Source organism: Triturus cristatus, chromosome 9 (assembly GCF_964204655.1).
Source record: "Triturus cristatus chromosome 9, aTriCri1.1, whole genome shotgun sequence".
Classification (NCBI taxonomy): Eukaryota; Metazoa; Chordata; class Amphibia; order Caudata; family Salamandridae; genus Triturus; species Triturus cristatus.
Genome location: NC_140592.1, coordinates 427,312,699 through 427,326,142, shown reverse-complemented (window position 1 = coordinate 427,326,142; position 13,444 = coordinate 427,312,699).

Genomic DNA, 13,444 nt, shown 5'->3' with positions numbered 1-13,444 from the left:
AATATGTGACAGGATCCTCGAACAGTGCACCGTTACTGACAGTGGTGGCAAGGTCTTGATTGCCAGTCCATTTTGTTGCCCTGGTTCTAGTGGTGGCTGCTGCAAATAAAAAGTGGTAGGGCGTGGGGCATGGGTGAATTAAACACCCAAGTGAAAGCTGTAGAAACCAACAGAAATAACCCACATTAGATAGCAGTATAGTGGTGCAACTAGAATCAAAGCACGAAGGCACCGGTGTGCTGAAGAAAGCAACACCCTGCGTGCGCAACACCTGCAAAACTACAGTGAAGTTCTTCAAAAGCTTTCTTCTTAGCCTCTCACAAAATATTAAATCTGTTCACTCCCTTCATGCGTTTGTGGTGCGAGACTCTCTGGTTGCATGTGTGTCTTTCTCTGTGCTGTGTGTAAAGACTCCGTGAGATGATGCACTCTTGCTTTGCTTCTGAAAATAAAACGTCTTTATTCTTGTGTGCTTCTGTTGTCTGGTAACAAGTGGCTGTGAATTAGTGATTCCCTTGTGAGTGCAGGCATTTTTGTAATAATGTAAAAATGAAAATCTCTTTGAAAAGCAGAAGGCCCCGTGTTCCAGGTTTTAATTGTCTATACTTGGGCACACAGAGTTTGTTTCTCCCTTGCGATGTTCCTAAGGGCCTTGCTGAAACCCCCAGAGAGGTTTCGTTACACTACAGAAGTATAGGCACGTCCTGCCCCATTGCAATTTTATTTAAAATTACCTTGCTCTGCATTGCGATGCGTGACATTTTCATAATTTCAGTGTAATTATGACTGACATTTCAACGACTATGAGTGACAAATCAAGCAATGAAGACAAGGGAAACATAAATATCTGAAATTGCACCCATTTGAGCAACGTGACTGCACCAGCAAAAGCACATTTTCATAGCATACCAAGTCAGTGTAACAGTAGATCAGGCTTCTCCAAAAAGTAGCTCGCAAGCTACTGGTAGCTCTCTAGCTACCCATGAGTAGCTCTCCTGTGTGCAGCCCAGCCTACAGAATTACAAGCCTTTGCTTGGTTGAATTATTATACATATACCTAAATGGAAAAGTGCATATTTAAGAGGAAAATGATTTTAATTTCAAAGCCCATATTTTCCAAATTATTAGGTGACTCAGTGTAACCAGCGCTGCTCGGCTCACTTTCATTAACTACATGATGTATTCTGAAGAAAATGACGTTGCTGATTTGTAAAAGAAAAGTCCATGGGCATACATGTGTGTGTGAGGGAGGAAGGGTGGAGATGGCAGCCAGGCAGAGTGCAGCTCCAGCATAAGTACAGATAGCCACATGCCCTTTCTAAATAGATTTTATTTACACAATCCATGGGCATACATGTGTGTGTGAGGGAGGAAGGGTGGAGATGGCAGCCAGGCAGAGTACAGCTGCAGCATAAGGGAGTAGGGATAGCCACAGGCCCTTTCTAAATAGATTTCATTTGCACAATCTGCTGCACACGAGCGCTAGAGTTTGCTGGTAACTGTTTACTAGCTTGGGTGAGCGGGCTTTCCTTCCAAGCTTCCCTTCCCTCTCCCACATCTATATAACATGATGCACTCTATTCCAACAAGATAACAATCCCATTTGTACATTAACAGAACCCTTCAGAGAGAACGGTTCAACAGCAGTTTCTGGTTACAATACCATGCACAACTGGGGCACAGAGAACACATTTCCAAGTCCCCCAGAAGATAAACACTCCTCTGTTACTGACAGTCCTTCTGACCTTGAGGTGTGTTTAAATTACGAAATGATGAGCACGTCGTGCCCCGTTGCAAGCTACTTAAAATTGGTTGTGTCTCTTCCATTTTCCCTCGCCCCCCACCCCCAGCCTCCTTCCCTGCCCACCTCCGCCTGACTCAGCGAAAACTTGGGCATGTTTTGCCTGTTCGATTTTCCCCCTCTCCCCCCGGCCTCCTCCCCCACCCACCTCCGTCCGACTGAGGAAACTAGGCAGCATTGAAAGGAAAATGTTTGCACATAAGGCTACAAGGCATAGGGAGAAAGTAAAAGTATTATACACTTACCTGTTGGTGGTTTCAATCTTCCGACAGCAGCAGGAGAACGCCAGGGCATCAGCACAAGAATTCTTCACGTCGATGAAGTTAACTGCAGGTCACCAGGATAAGACAGGAACCAACGACGAAGACAGTGAAAGGCAGCAAACGGCAGGATTGAAGAAACGCCACAGTACCCATAAAGTGGACGAATTCAGGAGCTTTATGCTCCTCATTTCTCGGCACTTCCTGCCATCGGTATAGCTGTTCCCTTCATTGGTGTAACGTCAGTGGTGACGTTACTGAGTGCTGATTGGCTGCTGCGAAGGAGTTTGCCAATCGAAAAGCCCCATTTGAAAAGGGGAAGAAATGCAGGAAGTAAACGTACTTTCTACGTTTAGATTAGATTGAAGCAGGTGAGATTTTCCGGGGAAGTTCGCGCCCCCCCTGAGATGATGGCACGCCCCCCCAGGGGGCGTGCCCCACAGACTGAAGAAGTCTGTTCTAAGGTGATTTCACCATGTGAAAAAGCCTTCTGTTGGGATATCATGATTGAGAGAAAAATATTTTCTCATGCTTTTCCCACAGAGGTTTGGAAGGTGATCTATAAGCTAAACTGTGAGCTTATTTTCTGTAAATTCATATTATCATTCTCAGTCATGTGAGAATGAAGTCTGACATTCTCAGTAAAACATGTACATCCAACAAGGGCAGAGACTGTCAGTTGATTCCTTTGTGTTCTACTGCAGCTTCCCAGAGTGTTCCAAAGAATAACTAGAGCGCTAACAGTCCTACTTATGATAAACGTATGGCACACCTGAAGCCATCTTGCTTGGATTAAAGTGGTAACTCTTAAAACATTTAATTTAAAAAGGAACAAAATGAGGGGGTTCATTTTTCCATAAAAAGTATGATTAGTGCTGCAGAAAGAAAAATTAGGGCACATTTTGAGTGACTTCTCAAATACTCTTCTATTTCATTAATTCTGACATGCAGACTGAAACATGCACTTTCAATACCAGCAGCAGTTTTCCCTGGTGAGTAGTAGCTTTACTACAGTGATCTAATGAGCAAAAAGAGTGCTAACATTCTGAATGTATGGCAAATGTGTGACACATCTGAATGCCTTCTTGATGGAATCAAAGTAAAAAACTGAAAGTATTTCCTACTGAGGAGACTGCAGTAAATGAGGAAATTAGGAAACTTCATAACAAATAAGTCTCCCAAGATGGCCACCAGAGACAAAAGAGCCCAAATGTAGCCCAAATATCACCCAGATGTAGCCCAAGTATAGCCCAATGACAGAATGTCCTAGAGTGTTCTTAAAAACAACTAGAGCGCTTACTGTCATCATTATAACAAAAGTATGGCACACCTGAAGCCATCTTGATTGGAATAAACTGGTAACACTTAAAAGATTTAATTTAAAAAGGAACACAATGAGGGGGTTCATTTTGCCATAGAAATTATGATTAATGCTGAAGAAAGAAAATGAGGGCACATTTTGAGTGACTTCTCAAATCCTCTTCTATTTCATTAAAAAATTCTGACATGCCGACTGAAACATGTACTTTGAATACCAGGAGCAGACTTCCATGGTGAACAGTAGTTTTACTACAGTGATCTAATGAGCAACTAGAGTGCTAACTTTCTGAATTTATGGCAAATGTGTGACATATCTTAATACCTTCATGATGGAATCAAAGTAAAAAACTGAAAGCGTTTCCTACTGAGGAGACTACAGTACATGAGGAAATTAGGAAACTTCATAACAAATAAATCTCCCAAGATGGCCACCGGAGACAAAAGAGACCAAATGTAGCCCAAAATCACCCAGATGTAGCCCAAATATAGCCCAATGACAGAAGTGTGCAAAACACTTATTATTTTGTGTTTTTGAAGTGTTATATAGTGCAGACTTGTCAGGTATTGGAGTGCTTTACATGAGCATTGGTTACATCATACAAGAACAAATTCATTTTGGTTGTAGACATGGGGAGACTAAGTGATTTGACCAGAAACACAGAATGTCGAGCTGAAGCAGAATCTCCAACCTGGTTCCCCAGTTGCAAAGTCTGCAGTTCTGGAAGTAACACCACATCCTCTCCCCTAAGTGCAACATTTAATCAAGTGGTCAACTGGATAAAAAAAACATAAAGATAACAAATAATTTAAAAGTGCTTTGTCGCTATTTGAAAACTCAGAAAATAGGTCCTTATTTTAGTCTTTTAGAGCACTAACCATAATTTTGATGCCAATAAGACCCTCTCATATATGTAATTTCTAAAGGAAATGCTCTAGGTATTACAGTTTTGATTACATCAAGATGACGTCAGGCGTTCCACACTTTTGTAATAAATATAGAATGTTAGCAATCTAGTTGTTCATTAGGATACTGTTGAGAGGCAGAGGCCAGGGGCACGGACTCTGAAAATTGAAGGCAGGTAGGAGGGTGCAAAGGCAACAATTTAACAACACTGAGCAGGCAGGAAGGTCCGTGGCAGCACAACAGACTATGGAGGGCAGTGGAAAGGGGGGCAGGGGCAACAAACCAACAATACAGGACTTGCAAGATAGGCTGTGGCAATGTAATAGACCATTGTGGGCAGAAGGAAGAGGCAATGGTAGTACAACCATACATGCCAACAGACCCGATTCAGCCAGGAAACGTCCAATGGTTTTAAGGTCATATGGGCTTTATTTGATCTGTCTCCTGTCTACAATCTCCTCTTTTTCAATGTAACTCAAAGGGGAAAATCAATACCCCAGTTTTTTTTCAAAATCTCCCTCTTACCAAGTTCAAAATGTTCGCAAGTATGGTACATTGGATCATGGAAGGAAATGGGGTAGGGGCATGGACTTGGATAACAGAGGACAGGAGGGACATGGAGAGGTGCACCAAACTGACCCTGCAGGGCAGGCATCAGGGTTTGCAGCAGCACAATACACCACACAGGGCATGCAGGACGGGAGTGCAGCACAACAATCCATAGAAAGCAAGAGGGAGGGGACAGGACCATGCACATGGACAACAGAGAACAGAGGGGCAGGAGGCAATGGTAGCTAGCTGACCATAATAGACAGACAGGAGAGAAAGCTGCAGCATAATAGACCATAAAGGGCAGGAGGGACGGATCAGGGGCATTACAATGGAACAGACAAGCCAGGAGGGAGGGAGTAGGGGTCTGCGCATGTAAACAGAGGGCTGGGGGCAAGGGGGCAGGGCAGAAGCAGCAAGATAGCCATGGAGCTCAGGCAGGATGGGCACTAGAAGCAAGACACACCATGAAGAGCAACAGTGAGACTGTTATTGCATACACACATCTCCCATCACCAGTGTGCAAACGCGCCCTGTGGCACGGTTTAAGAGGTAGTTTTAATCCCCCTGCCCTATTATATACTAGGGGCTTACAGAGGAGGTCATGCTAATCACAGGGGGACCCCAACGCATAATGTTCTCTAGTGTATGTAGGTGTTTTCACTGTATTCTAAGTGTCTTTTAACATAGCACTGGCTCTAGGACTGGTTAGTCAGACTCAGTTACCACCAGTATCCATCTGAAAAAGTTGAGGGTACAGGATGATTTTGCAACAAGGATTCTTTCTGCTCTTCTTTTTGTTCTTTCTTCATGTTATCCTTCTTCCTGCACTTTTCTTCGTCTTTGAGGACTTCTGTTGCTTCTTTCTGCACTTCTTTTTTTTCTTTATGTGCATTTTTTCTTCTTCCTTCACATGTCCTATCTCTGTAGGCATAGTTAGAAATTAGCATTTAAAAAACCTTTGAAATTCACAGAAAAAACCATAGGTTTCAGGCACGTTATAGTTAGGAATTAGCATTTAATAAACCTCAGAAATTCACTGATAAAACCATAGGTTTCAGGGGTGTTATAGTTAGCTGGACTTTTCACTTGCACAAAATCATTGAAATTCCCCCGTTATAGTTAGTTCAGCTAACTATAACTCGCGCGCCCGCAATGCACTGCTGATGACGTCACATATTACATCACTCATGACATGGTCAGTGACATCACTCATGACATCACTGATGACATCACTGATGACATCATCCTTGTGATAGAGTGGCAGACCTCCTCTCACCCTAATATAACCTTTGATACACACATTCAAAAATAGAGACTAAAATTTTCAAAACAATGGACATACCAATACCAGTTACAACAACCTCTTCAGTAATTCTAAGATCCACATACACATCCACTCATTCACCAACAGTCCTATACAGTCACTCATACATGTACTCACTCATCATATGCACCTATACATCCTGTTACACAATGCCACTCATCCATAGAGTTACTCTCACACTTAGTCACTCATGCTAAAAAAGAATCAAACATACATTTACTTGCATATACAGTTATACACACACCACCACACTTACTTCTACGGAAACTTACACATATTTAGTCTTTTAAACAATCACTTATAGAAACACATACTTATTCATACAGGAACTCTTTCAATCTCTCACTCTCACATATACTCACTTATATACACCAATAGTCACATATACTAGTTTGAAACATATGTAGTTACTCATAAAGACACTATTGAGACAGTCATTCACTCACTAACACACCCATACACACACTCATCCACCCATACAGTCCTGCACACATGCTGTCTTCAACACATACAAACAGTGAGTCACTCATTCATGCACCTATGCACTACGTAATACCCCCAACGAACCATACAGACACTCAGACTGATACTCAAAAAACCAACTAATATCCTATATAGACACCCATGTAGCTACTCACCAACCCATGCAGCCACTTATACACAAAGTGAGAGACTGATACAGATATTTACATATTTAAACATTACTCACTAAGCCATGTATTCACTATGATACACTTAATCAGTCAGTTACACAATCAATTTTTCAAAAACAAATCATCCATTTAGACACTTATATACCCATTTATTCTTCCATCGACCTTGAGATATACATATATAAAACATATTTAATTTTCAGAAAAACAGACATTCACTGAATGATGTCATCAGTGATGTCATCAGTGATGTCATTTGAGATGTCATCAGTGATGTCATGAGTGATGTAACTGACCATGTCATGAGTGATGTAATATGTGACGTCATCAGCAGGTTTTTTAAATGATAATTTTTAAATGTAATAATAGTTATATATAATTTTTTATACAGATTTTCTACAGTTTTTTAACTGTTTATTTTTACACATTTTTTAGTTTTTAAATTACATTATATATTTTTAATACAAATGGAAATAGAATTTTTTTTTAAATTTTGAAACTGAAATATTGTTTTTTTTGTTGACTGTATATGTGCAGAACTATAAGTATGTTGGTTAGTTAGGGGACTGCATGCACAGTGGATAGGGGTTTGAAGCAGTCCATGTGATAAGGCTTGGCTCACTGGATGAGTACTTGGCTACTGACTGAATGATTAGAGTACTGCAAGGAGAGAGTCTGGGTTGAATTTATAACTGTTGGGTTTTGGAGCAGTGAATAGATTTGTACATGGTGCTGAATGGGTCATTAGAGGAGTGCAAGGGGAGTGACAGGGTGTTTGCTGGAGTTTATAGATACTGACTGGGGAATTGAAGGTGTGAAAGACAAGTATGTAGGTGGTTAGAGGACTGCATGCATAGTGGATAGGCATTTGAAGCAGTCCATGTGCTAAGGCCTGGCTCCCTACATGTGTACTTGGGTACTGACTAAATGATTAGAGTACTGCAAGGAGAGTGCCTGGGTGAATTTATAAGTGTTTGGGTTTTGGCGCAGTGAATGGAACAGTACCAGCAGCAGACTTTCTTGGTGAGCAGTAGCTTTACTACAGTGATCTAATGAGCAACTAGAGTGCTAACATTCAGAATTTATGGCAAATCTGTGACACATCTGAATGCCTTCTTGATGGAATCAAAGTAAAAAACTGAAAGTATTCCAGTTGAGGAGACCGTAGTAAATGAGGAAATTAGGAAACTTCATAACAAATAAGTCTCCCAAGATGGCCACCAGAGACAAAAGTGCCCAAATGTAGCACAAATATCACCCAGTTGTAACCCAAGTATAGCCCAATGACAGAATGTCCCAGAGTGTTCTAAAGAACAACTAGAGTGTGGTTCTCTGGCTCTAAAGCAGCTCTGCTGACCCGGTTCTATGGCTCTAGAGCAGCTCTGCTGACCTGGTCCCTTGGCTCTAAAGCAGCTCTACTGACCTGGTTTCTCTAGCTCTACAGCAGCTCTGCTGACCTGGTTCTCTGGCTCTAGAGCAGCTCTGCTGACCTGGTTCTTAGGCTCTAGAGCTGCTCTGCTCTGCTGACCTGGTTCTCTGGCTCTAAAGCAGCTCTGCTGACCTGGTTCTCTGGCTCTAAAGCAGGTCTGCTGACCTGGTTCTCTGGCTCTAAACCAGCTCTGCTGACCTGGTTCTCTGCATCTAGAGCAGCTCTGCTGACAAGGTTCTATGGCTCTAAAGCAGCTCTGCTGACCTGGTTCTCTGGCTCTATAGCAGCTCTGCTGACCTGGTTCTCTGGCTCTAAAGCAACTCTGCTGACCTGGTTCTCTCCCTTTAAAGCAGCTCTGCTGACCTGGTTTCTCTGGCTCTAGAGCAGCTCTGCTGTCCTGGTTCTCTGGCTCTAAAGCAGCTCTGCTGACCTGGTTCTCTCCCTCTAAAGCAGCTCTGCTGTATTGGTTCTCTGCCTCTAGATCAGCTCTGCTGACCTGGTTCTCTGACTTTAAAGCAGCTCTGCTGACCTGGTTCTATGGCTCTAAAGCAGCTTGCCTACCTGGTTCTCTGGATCTAGAGCAGCTCTGCTGACCTGGTTCTCTGGCTCTAAAGCAGCTCTGCTGACCTGGTTTTCTCTCTCTAAAGTGCTCTGCTGACCTGGTTCTCTGGCTCTAGAGCAGCTCTGCTGACCTGGTTCTTAGGCTCTAGAGCTGCTCTGCTCTGCTGACCTGGTTCTCTGGTTCTAAAGCAGCTCTGCTGACCTGGTTCTCTGGCTCTAAAGCAGGTCTGCTGAACTGGTTCTCTGGCTCTAAACCAGTTTTGCTGACCTGGTTCTCTGCATCTAGAGCAGCTCTGCTGACAAGGTTCTATGGCTCTAAAGCAGCTCTGCTGACCTGGTTCTCTAGCTCTATAGCAGCTCTGCTGACCTGGTTCTCTGGCTCTAAAGCAACTCTGCTGACCTGGTTCTCTCCCTTTAAAGCAGCTCTGCTGACCTGGTTTCTCTGGCTCTAGAGCAGCTCTGCTGACCTGGTTCTCTGGCTCTAAAGCAGCTCTGCTGACCTGGTTCTCTCCCTCTAAAGCAGCTCTGCTGTATTGGTTCTCTGCCTCTAGATCAGCTCTGCTGACCTGGTTCTCTGACTTGAAAGCAGCTCTGCTGACCTGGTTCTATGGCTCTAAAGCAGCTTGCCTACCTGGTTCTCTGGATCTAGAGCAGCTCTGCTGACCTGGTTCTCTGGCTCTAAAGCAGCTCTGCTGACCTGGTTTTCTCTCTCTAAAGTGCTCTGCTGACCTGGTTTCTCTGGCTCTAGAGCAGCTCTGCTGACCTGGTTCTCTGCCTCTAGAGCAGCTCTGCTGACCTGGTTCTCTGGCACTAAAGCAGCTCTGCTGACCTGGTTCTCTGGCTCTAGAGCAGCTCTGCTGACCTGGTTCTCTGGCTCTAAAGCACTTCTGCTGACCTGGTTCTCTCCCTCTAAAGCAGCTCTGCTGACCTGGTTTCTCTAGCTCTACAGCAGCTCTGCTGACCTGGTTCTCGGTCTCTAGAGCAGCTCTGCTGACATGGGTCTCTGGTTCTAGAGCAGCTCTGCTGACCTGCTTCCTAGGCTCTAGAGCAGCTCTGCTGACCTGGTTCTCTGGCTCTACAATGGCTCTGCTGACCTGGTTTCTCTGGCTCTACAGCAGCTCTGCTGACCTCGTTCTCTGCACTTATGATGCACGTACCCAACCTGGCGAAAATATATTTAAAAATAATATAAGTTTATTATAAGCACAAATATATTATTTTTATGAATATCTTAGATAATCTCTTGCCCTAATATGCATATTAAAGACACATACATATCATTTTGGAACATAACTTTTTTTTGCTGGAGTCGCGCACCCAGCGTGCCCCCGCTTGTATATGACATCATGCGACACCCGCCACCGCGCAAGCATCTCATAACGTAATGTGCATGTGTCGCGAATGCGCGGGAGCAGTAGTCGCGGACAGGTCGCATACCAATCACGCACATCTCGTAATATTAAATACATATGATGTAACTGAAAAACACGCAGCCGTTGCACACCGTACGCGGACCCTTCACGACTTTTCTAAAATGGCGTCTAGAATCCGCGCACCCACCGTGATGTGTACGCTTTGAGTGCGTGGCTCTGAAAAAAATGTGCATTTAAAAAAAAATTATAATAATAATATAAATATATTAAAATAAAAAATGAAAACAAAAACATTTATCAATATTTCAGTTTGAATTGAAAAAAAATAATGTTTTTTGTAATTTTCTGAAAAATATATAATGTTATTTAATTAATAAAATATCTAAAAATAATTAGTTTAAAAAAATTTAGGAAATCAGTATACAAAAAATCAATATAACAATTAATACATTTAAAAATTGTCATTTACAAAACCTTTGAAATTCACCGAACAAACCATAGGTTTCAGGTGTGTTATAGTTAGTTGGACATTTCCCTCGTACAAAACCCTAGAAATTCCCCTGTTATAGTTAGTTCAGCTAACTATAACTCGCGCCCCCGCAATGCACTGCTGATGACGTCACATATTACATCACTCATGACATGGTCAGTGACATCACTGATGACATCTCAAATGACATCACTGATGACATCACTCATGACGTCATCCATGTGATAAATTAGTACATCTTCTCACACCCTAATAGAACCTTTGATACACCGACTCAAAATTTCAGACGCCATTTTGACAACCATAGATACTCCAATACCAATAACTACTCACCCACTCATTGACTTTTAGGTCTACATACATCTCCACTCACTCACATGTACAGTCACTCATACTTACAGTCACTCATTTATACACCTATATAGACACTCACACACTGCCAATCATCCATTGAGGTACTGACACATCTAGTCAGTCATGCAAATAATTAATCACAGTAAAATTTACTCACCTATACAGTTAAAAACACTCTAGTTCACTTATAAAAATACTAACAAATTCTGTGTCTTCCTGCAGAAAAACAAACAGCACATGACACAGATATCCTTGCACTATGGCGCATACAGCCACTCCCAAAATCACACACTCTCACATATAGATAGTTATATACTCTTACACACATATACACTGCGTTTCACATATGTAGTTACTCACACATGTACAACTGAGATATACATTCAATCACTAACACACCCATACATACACTCACCCAACCATACAGTCCATCACAGATGCACTCTTAAAAACATGCACCCACTGAATCACCCATTCACACATCTAGTCACAGTCACACAGACCCTACCCACACACACACTCAGGCACCCATACAGATACTCAGACAACCAATCAATAACCCATATAGACACTCATATTGCTATTCACAAAACCATGCAGCCACTTATACACCAACACGCAGACACATACAGACATTCACACAGTTTAGTCACTAGTCTGCAGTAAGATACATTTAATGACTCACTTATAGACTCAGTTACGCACCTAGAAAATCATCCATTCACACACTTGTACACCCACTTATTTTTCAACAGGCCTTTCCCTATATTATTAAACATGATAAAACTGTTTAGAAACACATACTCAATGGATGATGTCATCAGTGATGTCATCAGTGATGTCATTTTAGATGTCATCAGTGATGTCATCAGTGATTTCACTGACCATGTCATGAGTGATGTAATATGTGACGTCATCAGCAGTGCATTGCGGGGGCACGAGTTATAGTTAGCTGAACTAACTATAACAGGGGAATTTCAAGGGTTTTGTACGAGGGAAATGTCCAGCTAACTATAACACCCCTGAAACCTATGTTTTTTTCAGTGAATTTCTAAGGTGTTTTAAATGCCAATTCCTAACTATAACGCCCCTGAAACCTTTGTTTTTTTCAGTGAATTTCAAAGGTTTTTTAAATGCCAATTCCTAACTATAACGTGCATGAAACCTATGGTTTTTTCTGTGAATTTCAAAGTGTGTTGATAGAATACGTTGCGCTTCTGACTTCTATGTGTTGTTGAATATTTTAAAAAACGGTTCATATGGAAAATTAAAAAGAAACCAATACAGAAGTTTTGAAACCTAAAATAATCAAGGAACTATTGTAATTTATTCTTTACATGTATTTATGTGTGCAGCAACAACATTATAGACACAACAGCACTAGGAAGAGGAAGAAGCAGGGAATGGGGAGAGTGGGGGAGATGGGCAGAATGGCACACATGCACAATTAAGTACAACACACATATAGACTAACAATGGCCAAAATGAAACACACCAACAAGGAGCACAAGTCACACAACCTGCCAACATCACACCACTGAACGAGCATAGAAGTTAAAACCACACTGCATTCATACAGGATGTGTACAAAGGCCAGTCGTTGGTGTTGTGGGATGTCTGCGACCGTGGTCATCATGGATGAGATGCCCAGCATGTGGCACATGGTCAAGTTCACTGTGTGTTATGTTGCCAAACGGCTGCTCCTCCCTCCCACGAGCCCCCACACTTTTGTACGGTGAGCTGTTGTATCTCGTGCACTCGTATGGCACCCACTTGTAATGCCTATTTGCGCATGTCCTGCTACATTCCAACTACAACATCACAGTGCCGTTTGGAGGTGGTGCATGCCACTTTACAACATTGACTGCTGCGGCTCTTGTAACAGGCCACACCAGAACACAGAGACACACTTACCGCACTGCCTGTACACAGACATGTCCGAGACACCCCGTTCCCCTTGCCGGATAGGCACACCCCTGCACTGACCTGTGAACGATAGACCAGCACATGCCAGTTGTGCATGCAGGAGGATGCGTACGTAGCTACACATCTAGGCTCACTGCCAACGCTGAGGTGACAGCAAACTGTGATGTTGCAGGGCTCGTGCCTATCATGCTAAGACAATGATCACAGGGACACACTTACTAAGATGTGGGTTTGGGGGGCATTGGCGGTCCTGGAGTTGTTAAGATGTGTCTTCTGGTCCTCATGGGTATCCCTGTATCATGCTCATTGACTCTATGGCACCTGTGGGTGTTCTGGTGTGGCTCTTGGCTGTGTTCCCTTTCATGGTGCAGGTAGTTGTCCTGCTTAACACCAGCAGAAAGCAGGTGTAAAATCCCCGGTGCTAACGTGTCTTATCGCCGGAATTTGTTTCGCATTGCAATTGGTGTGAAAGTTGTGATGTGATTTTTTTCGTGTGC